A 16,059-nucleotide genomic window follows, 5' to 3' on the forward strand; every position below is an offset into this window, starting at 1 on the left:
CATCAGACACGAAGCGCTGCAATTCCATTGCCACGTTCATGGCACTGCTGAGCAGAAGCAATGAGGCAGGATCCAGCGCCACATGCATCACTCATTGCGTACAATTGGTGTAAAAATCCCTGCGGAGGTCACACGGAGAGAATGATGGAATGTTTTGGTGCACTTTGGTCTGTTGCAGTAAAGAGAAGCCTCTCCTCTTCTTGCAGTTAACTTTCAAAGCACAGAATGCACTTTACACATATTAGATAAGGCAAACACTGAGTCCTGCTATAAGATATTCTCTGTATAGTGCAACGCGCCTTTGCACAATCAGCTGTGGGATTAATGTGCTGTAGCAGGTTGTCTGCTGCACTCGTGTATTGCCAAATGCATCTGCTTTCAGTGTTGACACCATATGCCAGAGTTTGGCCATTCAAGTATGAAATGAGTTCATTTCATGAATCCGGGAGCTTTCAAAGACCCCTGCAGATTACCTTTGCATTGATCATTGTTGTGATTGAGTCGTCTGATGACATTGCACCAGTGAGCTCTGGATATCAAATCACTGATTTATGTCAGACAAGCCTGGAGAAGCAACAATCAACAATCAACTTGTGCAGGAAAACTCTGTTATAAATCAGAAATGTGGTTTTATTGTGGTAGAATGATTTTAAAATGTCAGTTTAGCAGCCATCAGTTCCTGCTCTGTTTTTAAGGAGCACTGAATAACATTCTGCTGCCTATACACATGTTGTCCTCCCTATAGCTCAACAGGAAACAGACCACTACATTTTTTTTGTGAATTGCTTGATTTGTATTGCTTGCTTGTGAAAAGTAAATACACACGAAAAACTTAAAAGTAGACGTCCAAAATAAGTGTAGAGGTAGATGAGCACCCTCAGACCCAGTATGTGTGTCCATCTCCTTTGTCCAGACTGAAATAACTCAAAAGCTAGTATTGCCCTGAAATTTGGTAGAGATGATCTTTAGAGGATGAATGGAACGACTTCGACCACCTGCTTTTCCTCACATCATCTATCTCCAAATGGAAGATTCCCTCGCTGTGCCTCAAATCAGATACTTCAATCAATACATTGTGTCTATAATCTTACACTAAACCTTTTGACAGTTGTGAGTGCAACTTGTGGGTATTTAAAGATGCACTGCATGTTGGCTGCTTGTTAGTGAGAGTGTGAGAGTACATGATTTCTGTGTGTCACAACTGTCTTCTGTAATTAATTTTCTCTACAACCACTCATCCAATCATATTCAAACTTCAAATGAGTACTGCTAAGCACCCAATGACCTGTCTACAGTGATTTAGTGATTTACAAGAACATATAAGGATGGAATTTCCTTAATTTTATCGCAAAAAAACTTCTGACAACATCAATCTCTTCGAGATTTTTGAGACGCCAAACGTAACACACCATTTATTTAGAATTGCTCTTGCTGTGCACATTCGTGTAAACATCAGTAAAGCCACAGAATGTTGCTTTGTGTTTTTTTTTGTATATATTTTTTTTTAAGTACAACCCATTATCCCATTTTTGTGTTTAACAATGCGTTGTACCGACCGGCACATTTTGAACGTACAAAAAGCTAATTGCATATAACGTGGGTAAGACACATGGGCAGGTTCAATTCTTCAATTCATGCAGAAAATACATAAACTAAACTAATTAATTCAGCAATGAACATCCAGTGATTGGAAATGTTACCAAACTGCACAGTTTGCAATTGGCATATGACCTCCATGACATTGTGTATGAAGAACCGGGCCGTTACCACACTCTGATGCTCACCAGCGAACCATCTTTGTAAGAGGTGCTCAGCCCAGAAGCTTTGATGGCTTTACTGTGATCAGGAAAGACTGCTTGGCCTTAACCTGCTGAATACAAATGTCTAAAAAGTAATTCCCCAACATACATGGCAACCTTGTTGACCCAGCTTTATGAACACAACCTAGGACCTCTGCAGTGCTGAAATTGCTAAGACCCTCACCTCTGAGCAAACAAGTATCGTGTTTGAGGTCACAAGTTGCTATAATGTGAGCTCATAAAGGGTCGTGGAAGTCACACATTCATCTCGCAGAAAGAGCTCACAGGGACATTAATGTCTGTTTGAATAAGGGAAAGATTGATGTTCTTCTTCATGTTGAGGATACAGTGTACCACCAATGTAGAACTCCATGATGACATGTTGGTAAAGGCTTGATTGTCAATCCAGGCTGAGATTTATCATGTTCCTGTGGTTGATAGCATTCGAGGATTTTCCTGCGCTAGTCAAAAGAGCAAAGCAAGAGATTGAAGGGGAGAGGCTGAGGATTGCAGCTGAGCTTGTTATTAAAGAAAAAGCAGTTGCTTGAAAAAAAAGAAACTGAATCTGTGCTATGTGACGCAGTCAGCCATGGCTTTGGCTGGCATATTAAGTATTCACCAATTGTTGACTCAACATGGCAACGGTGCAGATCTCGCATATGCTTTAAAGTCCCTTAAGTTTTGATAAAGTATTGATTCTTCAGTTCTAATTTTAACACATGCGGGTGTTCTTTCAGAAAAAACAAGAGACAAGGCAATGATGATGGTAAAAAAAACCAAGCATCAGGAAATAGAGACACAGGAAACCAGCAACATGAAAAATATCTTATTGCTTAAAATACATTCCTATGATATCTAATTTACTGTGTGCTAAACCCTTAGTTACTGTGAACTTGCTATGTTTGTTAAGCATTACATTCTTGAATGCATCATGCAGTGTCAGTCTTACCCCATTAAATCCTTTGTCATATATCTCCAGCTGACTTGTATTAAAACAATAAAAGGGTCTTAAATGAGCAATTTTATGGCCACATAAATGATGTGCTTATTCCACAAACGTCTGTCTTTCTGTCTTTCTGTATATGGAACACATGTCCCGTGAAATCGTTCAACTTATCGGCTTCACACTTGGGTTGTATATTGTAAATGCCAGAGGAAGTGCAGCACCTAGTTTGGTTTTATTTGGATAAACGATACTATCACTTTTAATAAAAGATGCTTAAGCAGGCGACCAGCGCTCTGGAGAAATCATTGGGGTGGGGCAGTGGACCTTCAGTCTATGGAACGAGCTGAACGTGTCTTCTTCTAAGTCCTAAACTACAACAGTGGTCTGCAACTGGGAGCATGTGGCCAGTCATATCTGGCACACCAGATTATTTCTGATTTGTTTTATTTCACCGTATCATACTCACAAAGAAATTCACAGGTGTCAAATGCTGATCATGGCAACAACATTTATAGAACCACTTCCATATCCCTGCCTAAGACAATATTCAGGACTGGTCTCTGGAATACTACACATTGGATATGCTAATAATAAACAGGACTTTATTTTTAAAAAACATATGGTTATATTTTCCCCACAAACAAATCCAGAGTGGACCTAATGGGTCAGCTGTTGCTCAGGGGTTGAGCGGGTCCTCCTCTAGCCAGAAGGACAGCGGTTCATTAATGGCGGTTCGAATGCCGAAGTGTACTTGGCCAAGCTACTGAACCCAAAATTGTGGCTGACGGCTGTGCCAATGTGCTGCCCTTATATGCACTGTAGGAATGTGCTCATTAAAATCTGAAAAGCTCTGTATAAATACCGACTATTTACATTGTCTTGGAGGGGAAACTTCTCCTAGCTCGTGTGGAGTTTAACATTAGGGTTAGCAAAGACACTTTTTAATCCATTCCTTATTTTTGTTGTTTGTCTATTTGTTTGTGGAAAGGCTAAAAACATCACACAACAACGTTCAGTCTTTAAACACCAAGTGTCCCTCGTACTGGCACATAACACAAACAGCCCCAGCATGACTATTTGGGGAAAGGGTTTAGTTATAATTACTGGGCTATATGCTATTGCCATTTATTTATAAGTCACTGTCTAGAAACCCACATTTTTAAACACAGGCTGCAGCATCAAAGCAGTCAGACTTGATTTCTCATTTAATCTCTCAATAGGTGCTTAGTGATATAAAGTAGCACATCATAATACTGTACATAGGCGTCAGTGGTTTCATAACACTGGTTACAGAAAGCATGAAAACCATTTTACAGAAGCCTATTACAGACAGATTAAAGGCTTATGTTATGCTTTTACTTACTTACAGGACTTACTCCTGTTTACAAATCCATTTCATGTCAGCTTTCTTTGATTGTCACAGGAGAGATTAGTGTACCCCTATGCTCAGATAATTAAGTGATTGGATTGTTTCAAACCTGACACTGCAAACGGGAACTGTATAGAGGTAAGTGAAATGGTTTAAGATAAAATTGTTCTGTGTACATTGTTTTTGCTCTGTTAAATTGTTCAAAATAGTTTATAAGATAATTAATTATCTGCAATTTTATTTATGCAGTTATATATCATAATCAGACACAGTCTATGGATGTAGTTTGATGGTTTGTTCAAATGTGAGCTTCCTTGAGAGAATGATATTAGACTTCAACAAGTTCTTCGACACGTTGATTTGGAAGAATGATCCTCAATTTGACTGCTTCTGACAACTTAATGCTTGAAGCTGCTGAAGCTGTCACTTGAAGTGTCACCAAAATATAACACCACTCACGTTTCAGAGCTGATGCCTCAGCCCATTTAAAGCTTGACAAAAAGCTCATAAGGTCAGATTTGAGCTTTTATACAAAGTGGCTTATGATTGCAACCAGAGATGTTGCACCTACTGCGATGGTGACCATAGAAACACACGACAACCCGTGTTACTAAATCCATTAATTCGTTAGTGATATAACTAAAAGTTTCCACATTTTTGGGACTCGGGGGGGGAAATAGGTTTACTGTTACTGAGAGCTGCAGCAACATCCTATTTAACACATGCATAGTGCACATATTTCACAGGGTTCCTAGCTCTATTAGTTTGAAATTAATTATTATTAGTTTGGATGGATTAATGAATGGTTGTTCCCTCACATTGTGTTGCTTGCGCTGCGCACGGTAGAGGTATAGTCAACTTTTCATGCTGCAGAGGAGGCAACAGCCAATCAAATTATGGATAAACATCACAATACACGAAAGAGGAGGCAGATGCAGTTGGTGTTCATCTGGTTGTAGTTTTTATTGAAAACCTTTTTATTTCAAACCTACAACACACTTCGTGCTGTTTACTTCATTGTAACGTGATCATTTGAGGAAACATGCCTGCTACGCTACCTGCAGAGGACAACCAGTTGGCTCCAGGAAGCCTTCTTACCTCCGGGTCCTCCAACTACCAGGTGCAGTCTTTTGTCGGACAGGGCGCTTTTGGAAAAGTTGTAAAGTGCCAGAGACTGGACGATAAGAAGACTGTGGCCATCAAAATGATCAAACAGCAGGGCTTGTATGCAACGATGGCAGCTCAAGAGGTAAGAAACAAATCTGTTTGTCCTTATCCCAGTTTGAATTATACCATCTACCATCCATATCTACACATATGTACTGCCTTGTTTAAGTTAACATGTGTCAAGCTGATATACAATCTTTTTGTGACCTGCCATGGATCTCCAGGTGGCTATTCTGAAGAAACTGAGATCGCTGGACCAGAACAAATGCAACCTTGTTCAGTGGTACCAGGATTTCAGTGACAGAGGACACATTTGCCTGGAGTTTGAGCACCTGGACAAAAGTCTCTTTGCTTTCATGAAGGAACGATATTTCAGACCTCTCCTTCTGAAAGAGATTAGACCAATTGTCCAGCAGGTATATCCACCTGTTTTACTCTCTACACTAACAAACGGTATGAAAATATATACAGGTGGAACATGATTGTCTGAACTTTTCAGATTGCCCATGCACTCAACCACCTGAAAGCTGCAGGGATTGTGCATGCAGACCTCAAGTTAGACAATGTCATGTTGGTTGATCATCATCGGGAGCCGTTCAGGGTCAAAGTGATCGACTTCGGACTAGCCTGTGAAGTGTCAGCCTGCAAGTTGGGTTCATACATTCAGACCCGTCCATACCGGTGAGTACCTGGAACCATGAGAGATCTTAGTGGTGTATTATTAGCTGGAAAATCATGTATCCTGTCTTTATCCATTCACACAAATGTCTTTGTGAGGTGTTTTACTCCTGTAGCAGTAAAAGTTACGCTGCTCCAAATGTAGTTATTAAGGTGTCCTTCAAAACCACGCAAATATTGATGTGATCATGGTTGTTGCTCCTCTGTCAGAGCTCCAGAGATCCTGCTGGGGTATTCCTTCACAGAGGCCATAGACATGTGGTCTCTGGGCTGCATGTCTGCAGCAATGTACCTCGGTGCACTGCTCTGCCCTGGTTCGGGTGAATATGAAATGGTACACATACAACTTGAAGTGCACTGTTTCTCTATTCTCTTAAGTTCTAGGGCATATTATGTGCATAATATAGAAATAAATCATTAGTAGGTCACCTGGAATTTTTAAGTTGTGTTGTATTTTCAGATCAAATTCATTATGGATACTCAGGGTCAGCTACCAGACACCATACTGAACCATGGACGTAAAACTCACCGATTTTTCAAGAGATAATTCACCTCTACCACCTCCGTCTGGAAACTCAAGGTGCCGACCTGAAACAGCTTATTATATTCAAATATATGTTTTCTCTATCTCATATCTTCCTTGCTGTATACATATTGGGTTCCCTCTCTGTGCAAGTGTGATGTACCCAGAATATCACTGCTAACAACAACACTTTCCGAACAGACACCAGAGGAGTACCTTAAAGAGACGGGGAAGCAGCCAATGGAGAACAGGAGTTTGAAGTTCACCTCCCTCGATGAACTCTTGAATGCACGTCTTCTTTTAGATCATTCAACATGAGCTTATTTCTTTAAGATAAAAATAAAACACTTCAAATGTTCCAGAGAGGTTCACTACTGTAGCCAACTGAAGACATGTTTGTGTTTTAGATCCAACGCATCTGCCATCACAACTCTGCAGATAAAATTGCAGAGACGAATGACATGCTGATGTTTGTGGACATACTGAAGAGGATGCTTCAGCTTGATCCCGACAGAAGGATCACACCCCTTCAGGTGCTGGAACATAACTTCATCAGCATGCGCCACATTGCCAGCATGGTCCATCACAGCAACCAGTAAGTCAACATTGTGATCTGGTTAAATATTTTTAAATATATAATTTATTTCCTTATATATATTCCACTTGTACCTTTTGTTACTAGGGATAAAGTTCATGCATAGGTCATTACAATGTCTCTTATACATCTTAATTATCTCACACACATGATAAACTTAGCTAATGAAAGGATTAATTTTCTTGCAGTGTTAAGTCCTGTTTTCAAATGATGGAAATCTGTCAGAAGCAAATCCAGACTTTTGACAGTGACACAGCTGTGTGTGGATCAGTGAAGCAGCCCCCGTGCACAGCTATCGACCCAGTCCAGCACCACCAAACCAACCTACATCCCTACACCACCACCCAGACCAGAGGACCTGATGGGTCAAGAAAGAGGAAGATTGATCATGAAGATGTGCCGCCTTACAAAAGAAACTCTCCTGGTCAAATAGTAACAGAAGGTTCCAGGGAAACTATGACGGGAGAAGGAGTGACTGAGAGTCAGGCTCGGTTAGCACTGAAAAGACAAGGAGGTGATCATGAAGATGTGCGGCCTAGCAAGAGAAAATATTTTCCCTGCTCAGATAACACCAGTAGGGGGTTCCAGAGAAACAGTGACTACAACAGCAGGGAAGATGAGAGGAAAAGCCATCATCATTCAGACCAGTTGATCAGGCCTGCTGATCACTTCCACAGCACAGTTCCTTCAGACAGCTGAGAGTCAGGCTCAGCCAAGATATAAGAGAAAGGCAGGCAAATAGGCAGCCTACAATGCAGCCTTTCCTTTTCAGATAGTGACACCACTTATTTGACCTTGCAATGTCAAAATGTAATTGAAAAATTCTTTGCCTAATAAACAAATATTTTAGTTGAGCTTGCATATGTTTGTACAGTTTAATTAGACAGGGACAAATACATTTTTTGTGAGCTTTTTTTTCTTGATATATATTTAAAGTACGCCAAAGAAATCCTACATCAAATGTTTAGAAAGACAGGAATTATGTTCGACAGTCAGAAAGAAAGATGGCACTGCTTGTGAATAAATCATACTTGAGTTAATTCACTAGAGTTGAGTCATGGATTAATTGTACTTTTCCCAAAGAAAGGAAAACCAAACTGCACATTCAACATTTATGCATCAGAATTCATCAATACATAATGGTCCAATACAAATAATTATGATACAACAATCCTAGTGTAATTTCAACCATAACCTTTGGCTGAATGAGTGTCCCTCTCAAATACAACTTTAAGACACCATCTTCAGTCTGAGTGTCAAAACTGTCTCCAAAGCAGTAACCAAGGCAACCAGACAAATTCAACATGGAGACTGAGATGGGCATTTCATGACATGGACATTTTGGGCAGAATCTCCTTCTTTGTTCTCACATGAGCTCTTTCGGACATTATCCACTGTTTTTCCCAGGGGGCTGGCAGGAGAGACTCCGGAGAATGTCCGCAGCAACTGACTCGGACATTTGCGTTCAGATAATGTCAGGAGAATATCTGGAGTTCAGTACATGTCTTAAAGCAGTGTAAGTTTAATTGTAGGTCCCATCTGTTAGGTTTCTCTGCCATTTCATTTTGTGCCATTGTCACTTGCAATTAGACTTGATAATTCTAGTTTTAGACTTTCTAACCACGTGACTGTTGATGCTTACCGTCCCCTTTCATTCTGTGAGAGCATCATCTCATATCCGATAACTGGGGGACAACATAAAAACTCACCATCACTGATTTCATGTGTGAATTTATTTTGTTTACTGTTTTGACTGAAGAAACTGTCGTAAGGGACTAAGAACTAGAATTTAGTTTCTCTTTGTGACAGGGATAAACATTCTATTAAAAAGTCATCTTTGAGAAATGATTGATATAAAATTTTTATGAGAAGTTGATTTCCCTCCCTGCTAGGTGACAGATGTTCTCATCTAGAAGTGCAGTGTTTTTGGGCACATGCTTTGAAGTCTAATGTCTCTCCCATAATGATAACGACAAAGCAGAAGAGAACTAAAGGGATGGATCTTGTAAAATCTGATGAAACATGAATGTGGTGTATTAAAGTATGGATGGACAGGTGAATTTATAATTGTGAGTTGGACCAGGGCAGTTGAGAGCAGTTTTACCGACGAGGGTTTCTCACAGAAGTGAGGCTGTGTGTTCGAAATGTGTCCTTTAGAGTCAATGTAACTTATCATCCTCTTGCCAAAGCTGGATTTGACAGCAGTTGTTGATGGCAGAATATGAGAGAGCAGTTCTGATTGCCATGAGAGCAGTGTTGCAGACCAGGGCATCTGACAGCAAGCAGAGTGAGGGAACTTGTCTTCGGTCTTGAGATTTAGTATTTATTTACACTCTCAGTCTCTCTCCCTTTCGTTCACCCTCCCGCTACGCACACTGAACTGTCCTTTAAAGCAGCTGCATCACTTGGAACACAACGCACTCACAGCTCCTACACGTACTGCAGCTCTTGCACAGAGATGATAAATCAGTCTCTTGTTTGTTTAACCCCTTATAGCTAAGGAAGAAAAGACGGTTGCAGTAAATTTCTATGTGCAAGTACCGTTTGCTATCTGCATACGTGTTTAATAATGTACACAAGATTCCTGATCTCAGAGTTGTCATAGTTACACAGGGAACTTTATTTACTCCTTCGACTGGCACAGCTCCAACAAAGCACGTAGTCATCTGACAGAAGAGAAGAAATACACAACACGTTGCTCGACAATGAACACGTTAAGTTAGTTTTTCCAGATTTGCCTCGTCACACATGTGTCATGTTGACAACACACTCGACACACTTCAGACAGATCATCTGATGAGTGCACACAGATAAACAACACTTGCATTGCAGAAACTACGAAAAACAAACACACCCGTTCTCTGATGAGCGTTTGGGTTGTTTTCATTCTCCGATGACTGAACCTGATCATCGACAACATCGAGTACATTTTTTTAAAATCACGTCTGCTGACTTTAACCAGCAGCGACAGGAGGACACATGAAGCTTTACACGTCCAATAGAAGCACGTTCACCAACTTTACTCACAAAAACACAGCACGAGCTTCCGCCTTGTTGATGTGAGGGGATGTTTTCATATGACACTTGTTTGGTGTGTGCGCATTGTAATGATCACTAGCGTGAAACGAAAGCTCTTTGAGTGGAGCTGGTCACGCGTGTGTATTCTTCATAACTCCCCGTGTCTCCTATGAAGAGGAGCATCAGTTTGTGAAGCCTGGTATTAAGTATGCAGCGTTTATTCTGTGTTCGGACTATCACCAGATAACATGGGTGTTACCTTAAAGCACATCTGGTGTTATACAGCTGACAAAGCAAACAAACCCTCATTTAGGTGACGCGCACCGAAGATCTCAGCGGCTCGGTGGCGTAATGAGATCGTCATCAGGCCAGGAGCTTTGTGGCCAAAAGTGCTTTGGCTCGTTGTTTCCAATCCCGTTCAAGATTTTTGTGCTATATATATATATTTTTAACCATTTGATTTATATTGTTGTCTCAACGTGATGCTGACACGAACACATTAACTCGTGAAGGGTTTTTGTTTGATGTTTATTTCAACGAGACCTTCAGTAGATCACCGCACTTCACACACAGGCGCTTTGTGAAAATGACGAATCTGCGACTGGCTCTGCAACCGACCATCAACATCTGGAATAAAGTAAACATATCGTCAGTTGCCATGATCACCAGTTAAACTGGAACACCGGCAGTGTGTGAGTGATGTGCGATAGAGAAAGTGTATGAATGTGTGTGTGAATAGGAGAATGGGCGAAACATTTTGCTTGAGTGGTCATCAGCACAAGCAGAGCACTACATAAGTACAGACCACCTACCATATCTTTTCAAGATAATAAATACAGTTCACAGTAATTGAATAGAAAAATGAAATTATGAGGTGACGTATAACTGAGGAGAGCGTACAAATCCTTGAAAGTTCAAAAGTTACATGTCCTTTTGATGGTTAGAAAACCTACATCTGTGCATCATATAAAGTGGAAAGGTCAGATCTCAATCTCTCTGACAGTTTTAAATCAAACAACTCGGGTACCACTTACCACCTGCAAGTTACCGCTCCTGTTCTCCAGTGCGTGGATGTGATTTTATTGGTGACTTTCGATGAGTGGCTCAGTATGATAACATTCAAAGATATAAGCCTCTATGTAGTGTCTGTTCACGGGCTTCTCCAAAGCTCCAAGGTCCATTTCACATTACAAGACTACAAAGCTGAAGCCATGGATAAGACTCTTATTACCACGATAACGCTTTGTAGTGTCATTTTAATTAATACTAAGCAGAGATCTTATTTTGGCCTTCGTTTGAGCCGCTAAAATCTCAGAGCTTATGTGAGAGAAGATTTAATAAAGGAGCACATGCTTGCCTTAAGAGGGATGTTACTGTAGCTGATAGCTTATCCCATCGGACAGGGGCTCTGTACACTCAAGATCTTACACGTTTTTTTTGTCTCTCCCTCACCAATGAAACCGCTCTCTCATGGTTAAGAAGCCACTTGCAAACGGATTGTTATGCATCTCAATGACTCACACAGCACAGCTTTACAGACCTAATTTCCTGATCATACCAGGATAAGTCTCAAGACGATCACTGTAATTGAATCATTATCTGAGGGCGCGGAAAGTTCAAGCTGAGAGTTTTTCAAAACTACAAGTTGGTAACTTACATTAAAGTAAATTTTCTCTCAACACTAAAGATGATGTTAGACGGAAACATTACTCAATAAGTCAAACTTAAATCAAGAACTCATTACATATTAACCATTGATACAGTGTCATACACATTCTGTATTTAACAGGCGAAGAAAGATAAAGGAAAACATTTTAAAAAGCGGCCACAGTACAATTTGCAGGAATTGACTGACTGTTACCAGCTGACTGAAGCTCCTACAAAGTTGACAAAAGCGGTCATGTTTCCACCGTCTCCTGTCGTAAAAACCTCGGTCTGGCCTGCCTGTGCATTCATTTTGGAAGTAGTGAATAAAAAGACAGCTGTTTGCAGCATGCATAGCGATAAGGTAATAATCTTGCAATTCACAAATAAAATGAACATAAGACATACCTGTTTAAGAGGAAGAAGAAGAGCCAATTCAGGATCAGTTTTGAATCCTGATTACGTATTTCTCTGAAATCTGTTGATTTACCAAGGTTGACTCACGATTTAGCTCATAACTAGTTAAAAACTCCTTGAAGTATGTTTAATATTACCCCCGAGCTGTTTTCAGACATGCACCGAACTCTGGATAATCTTCCAAGTAAAAACTCTGGATCATGTCCGAGTGAGCTCATGTGAGAACACAGCAGGATATTCTCTATAGCACTCAGCGGGGACCAGTGGTCGTGTTGATGGCGTTTCTAACATGTGACAGATTTGAACTGAAAGAAAAAAATACTACTAATAATACTAATAATATACTCTTAATACTAAAATAATATTAAGGAGAAGACACAGACGAACCTGTCAACTTAGAAAGACGATAAAACTCAGGAGCTTTTAGTGATAAAGGCCAATGCCGGTGTTGATATACTGTAAAACATAACATGGGATTTGCGCAGCAGGAGTTACACATTACGTCCTACATGCTGCGAACCCCCATCCCACCTAGACGTCCTGGAGATTTGTTTGTTGTTTTGAGCGCATCTTACCAGAGAATCTCCTGCTGTTTCCTTTTCACATGTAAAAAGATAACTCCAGAGAAGGAGAATGCAGTAGTTCATGTCTGAAGAAGTCCAGTCTTCACAGTGAAAACACAGGACTCACAATCTCTCCAACTCTGAACAACAGACAAAACAAAACACTAGAGAAATCTCGATGAGGTTGATAAGAACTGATTTTAGACACAGAGGCTGTAGCGTCTCCACAATGAAAAGAAGTATCAGGAGAAAGCAAAGTTCACATACCTATAACAAGTTTATTCACTATTTATGATCTCAACATTTTTCAGCTTTCTACCACAAATGATACTTGTCTAACATTGTCAAAACGGCCCAGTTATCCCACTTGTATTCCGCGACAGTACCAGTATGGAGCTTTGTGACCTTTTTACCTGATGACATTACACATTTGAGTATTACCAGTCTGCATCTTTCTATTCCACTCAAGCACTTTAGTTCCATGAAGTAAGCTTGATTTGGACTCCTTGGGTAATACAGGATCGTACAGTAGAAAAAAAATCTATGTGTGTTGATAAAAGTTTTGAAGAATGCACTAACCCTTTTGCAGGAAAACCAAATGGACAGATGTGATACTAATGATCCAGACTTTTCCAGCTCATTTACCAAAATAAAATGTTGTAGGGCTCCGGTGTGCTTTCAGTGTTTGGAGTGAATGACTCCTGCAACATATTGTCACTGAACATGTTTCAGCACCCAGGAAAATGTCTTACCTTCAAAATTCCTTCCTCACAAAATTAATGATGCACTGTCTCCTGTGTGTGTGTGTGTGTGTGTGTGTGTGTGTGTGTGTGTGTGCGCTTTGTGGAGACGAAATACAGCGTGTTAGTGATAATATTTTTGTTCTTATTTCTTTCTCTATGTTTCCATCAAAACTCAAAACATAATCAAACACAGATATGCATTTCAAAATCCTGCCCAAGAAATTAATCAGCGCAATGGACATTTTTGGGGTTGTTATTGTAAAACCAGACTTATAAGTAAGTTCCCTCCCACAGAAGGATTTCCATCTGTTCTAAAACTGCGAGGACCAATCACAACCATTCTTTTAAAATGGGGCGGGTTTGACATGATGACTGACAAGGGGGTGCTGCTGAAGCATTTTTGCTTACATCCAAGATGGCTGCTGCTGTTGAATCCACAATTGCGACTGAATTAAAGCTCGGGTTGATAATCATAAACAACCATTGATAACGCCTCCTGGAAAATGACAGTATAAAGTATAATGAGACTCTTATTTTACCTGCCCCGCAGACATCCCATGTCTCCATACATTCCTTAATGTTGCAGCTCCCAAAAATCTCAAAGAACTCTCAGTGGTGCCTGGAACAACCGGGGGATCTGATTTAATGTGCTGTCGTATAGATGTGACAAAATATCTGCAGTGAAATTCAGTTTTTTAAAGCCTGTAATTTAAAAGCTGGGGGAGGAGGTGTTGGAAACCTGGACGACTGTGAGGATTATTAAAGCTCTGCGTGTGGTTGATTTTTAAATTCCGGCTCTACAATAGTAATTTCAACTGTGTTTCACACTCCAGGTCACACACTGTTGTCAGCACAGGGACATTGTTGTTTACGGCACGATGACTCTGAAGTCTGTATGAATTTGCAAGACTCTTCCTTCACTGATGTGTGGACATGTTTGATAGAGGAATATATTAACATGCTTGTTACTCTGTTTCATCTGGCGTCAAAAAGAAAACGCAGTTAATTATCCTGGAGATGACATTTTTGTGGTTGGTTAATTTTTCTTCATAATGTTTTTCTCTCTTCTCAGGAATAGCATTATTCTGTGAAGGACTGGAAAAATGCTTAAATATGTATTTATTAGCCATAAAGGCATAAAATGCATCTTTGATGACTTCCCATAATGATAATCTAGCATGTAATGGAGTCTTAAGATGCAGTCCATAGTTTTTGTCGCCTCGGTTTAATCTTTCATTTAGATTCTTGACGTCATGAAGTTTCCGATTCTGCTCACAGTTTAGTGAGCGGAAAGAGTTGAAAAGAACGACATTTTGTTTTCATGGCTCTGAGATGACGAACTGAAAATCTTCAATGACAAACCTCAGATTGAAATCGATTTTAATCAGTTCTAACATTTCATATTGATTCAGTTGGCTTTTAAATCTCAAATCAATGCATCAAGATGTATCTGTGTTTCTTTTTACCATCCAGTCTGAGTTAATATTATGCAGCCACTCCGTGCTCTGCATGTTTTAAACAAAGCAAAACTGCTTATGTATTTTCCACGTACTGTTGCTTCCTTGATACTGTTTGTTGTTGACTCCTGTTGAATAAAAATAAAAGGTACTAGCACCCATCAATACAACATGTGAAACAAGAATTGTTTTTGTGTCATGGGGCAGAGCAGCTGAAGGCTGAGGAGCAGACAAGGAAGAGCACAGGGAAGGGAAGGGATGTAGGGAAGATGGTCGGGAAGATGGTCCGACAGGCACAGGGGAGCCTGGTTATGGAGGACTTTATAAATGAGCTGTAGAATTTTGTATGTATTCTCAGTTGGACTGGAAGCAGGTCAAGCTGGATGAGGAGTGATGTGATGTGGTCAATGGAATTGGTGCAAGTGATGATCCTGGCAGCAAAGTTTATTTGGAGCACGGGTTAGAATGGTGAACAATGTAGACAGGATTCCACATATTGCTCGCATACATATTGAAATTGCACATACCTACCCGCACCCAAGTTTGGTAACTACTGTTTTGCACATGTGATATAAAACAGGATACGTGAAAATGTTGATCGTCTGGTGGCGCATCAGGAACAGGACCAACTGCCTCTAATTAAAACAGATCAAACTCAGCCCTCATTTGTCAGCATGATTAAACTTACACACGTACAGTAGTCTGAGGCTCCTGAAAGTCTCAATCACTTAAACCCTGTTCCAAAGAGGCATTTCCATCAGTGTTGTACAGTCAATGCAAATTACATTATCTTGCAGCAGGGGACATCATTTTCCTCAGCACTGTGGAAAAGAGTCAGGGACTCCTCTCCTGCAAACCCACCAGTGCTGAGCCCACTCAGGAGGCTGTACACACATTTAGCCAATTACTCATGGCTGACTCTCAGACCAATATCTCGTCATAACTGCATGACAGAAAGGTGAGTGAGAGTTTGGATCTATAAAACATCTGACTGAAAGCCAGCCATAAGTGCTCCCCACTGCCTCTGGATTTGTCTCACAGCAGGTTCACAAAAGCTGTGTTTAATCACTCTGAAAACTCCCCCGAAGAATAACAGCGTTGTGTTGAATCCCACCTGTCAAATCCTGCAATGTTTACTGT

General features: G+C 40.4%; 1 protein-coding gene across 1 annotated transcript in view; it reads left to right on the top strand.

Moving 5' to 3' along the window:
- LOC118119520 (gamma-aminobutyric acid receptor subunit pi) overlaps nt 1–16,059 on the top strand; it is a 53,285-nt gene that overhangs the window by 10,560 nt on the left and 26,666 nt on the right. The window lies entirely within an intron of this gene.

This window comes from Hippoglossus stenolepis, chromosome 12 (genome assembly GCF_022539355.2).
Source record: "Hippoglossus stenolepis isolate QCI-W04-F060 chromosome 12, HSTE1.2, whole genome shotgun sequence".
NCBI classification, from domain to species: domain Eukaryota; kingdom Metazoa; phylum Chordata; class Actinopteri; order Pleuronectiformes; family Pleuronectidae; genus Hippoglossus; species Hippoglossus stenolepis.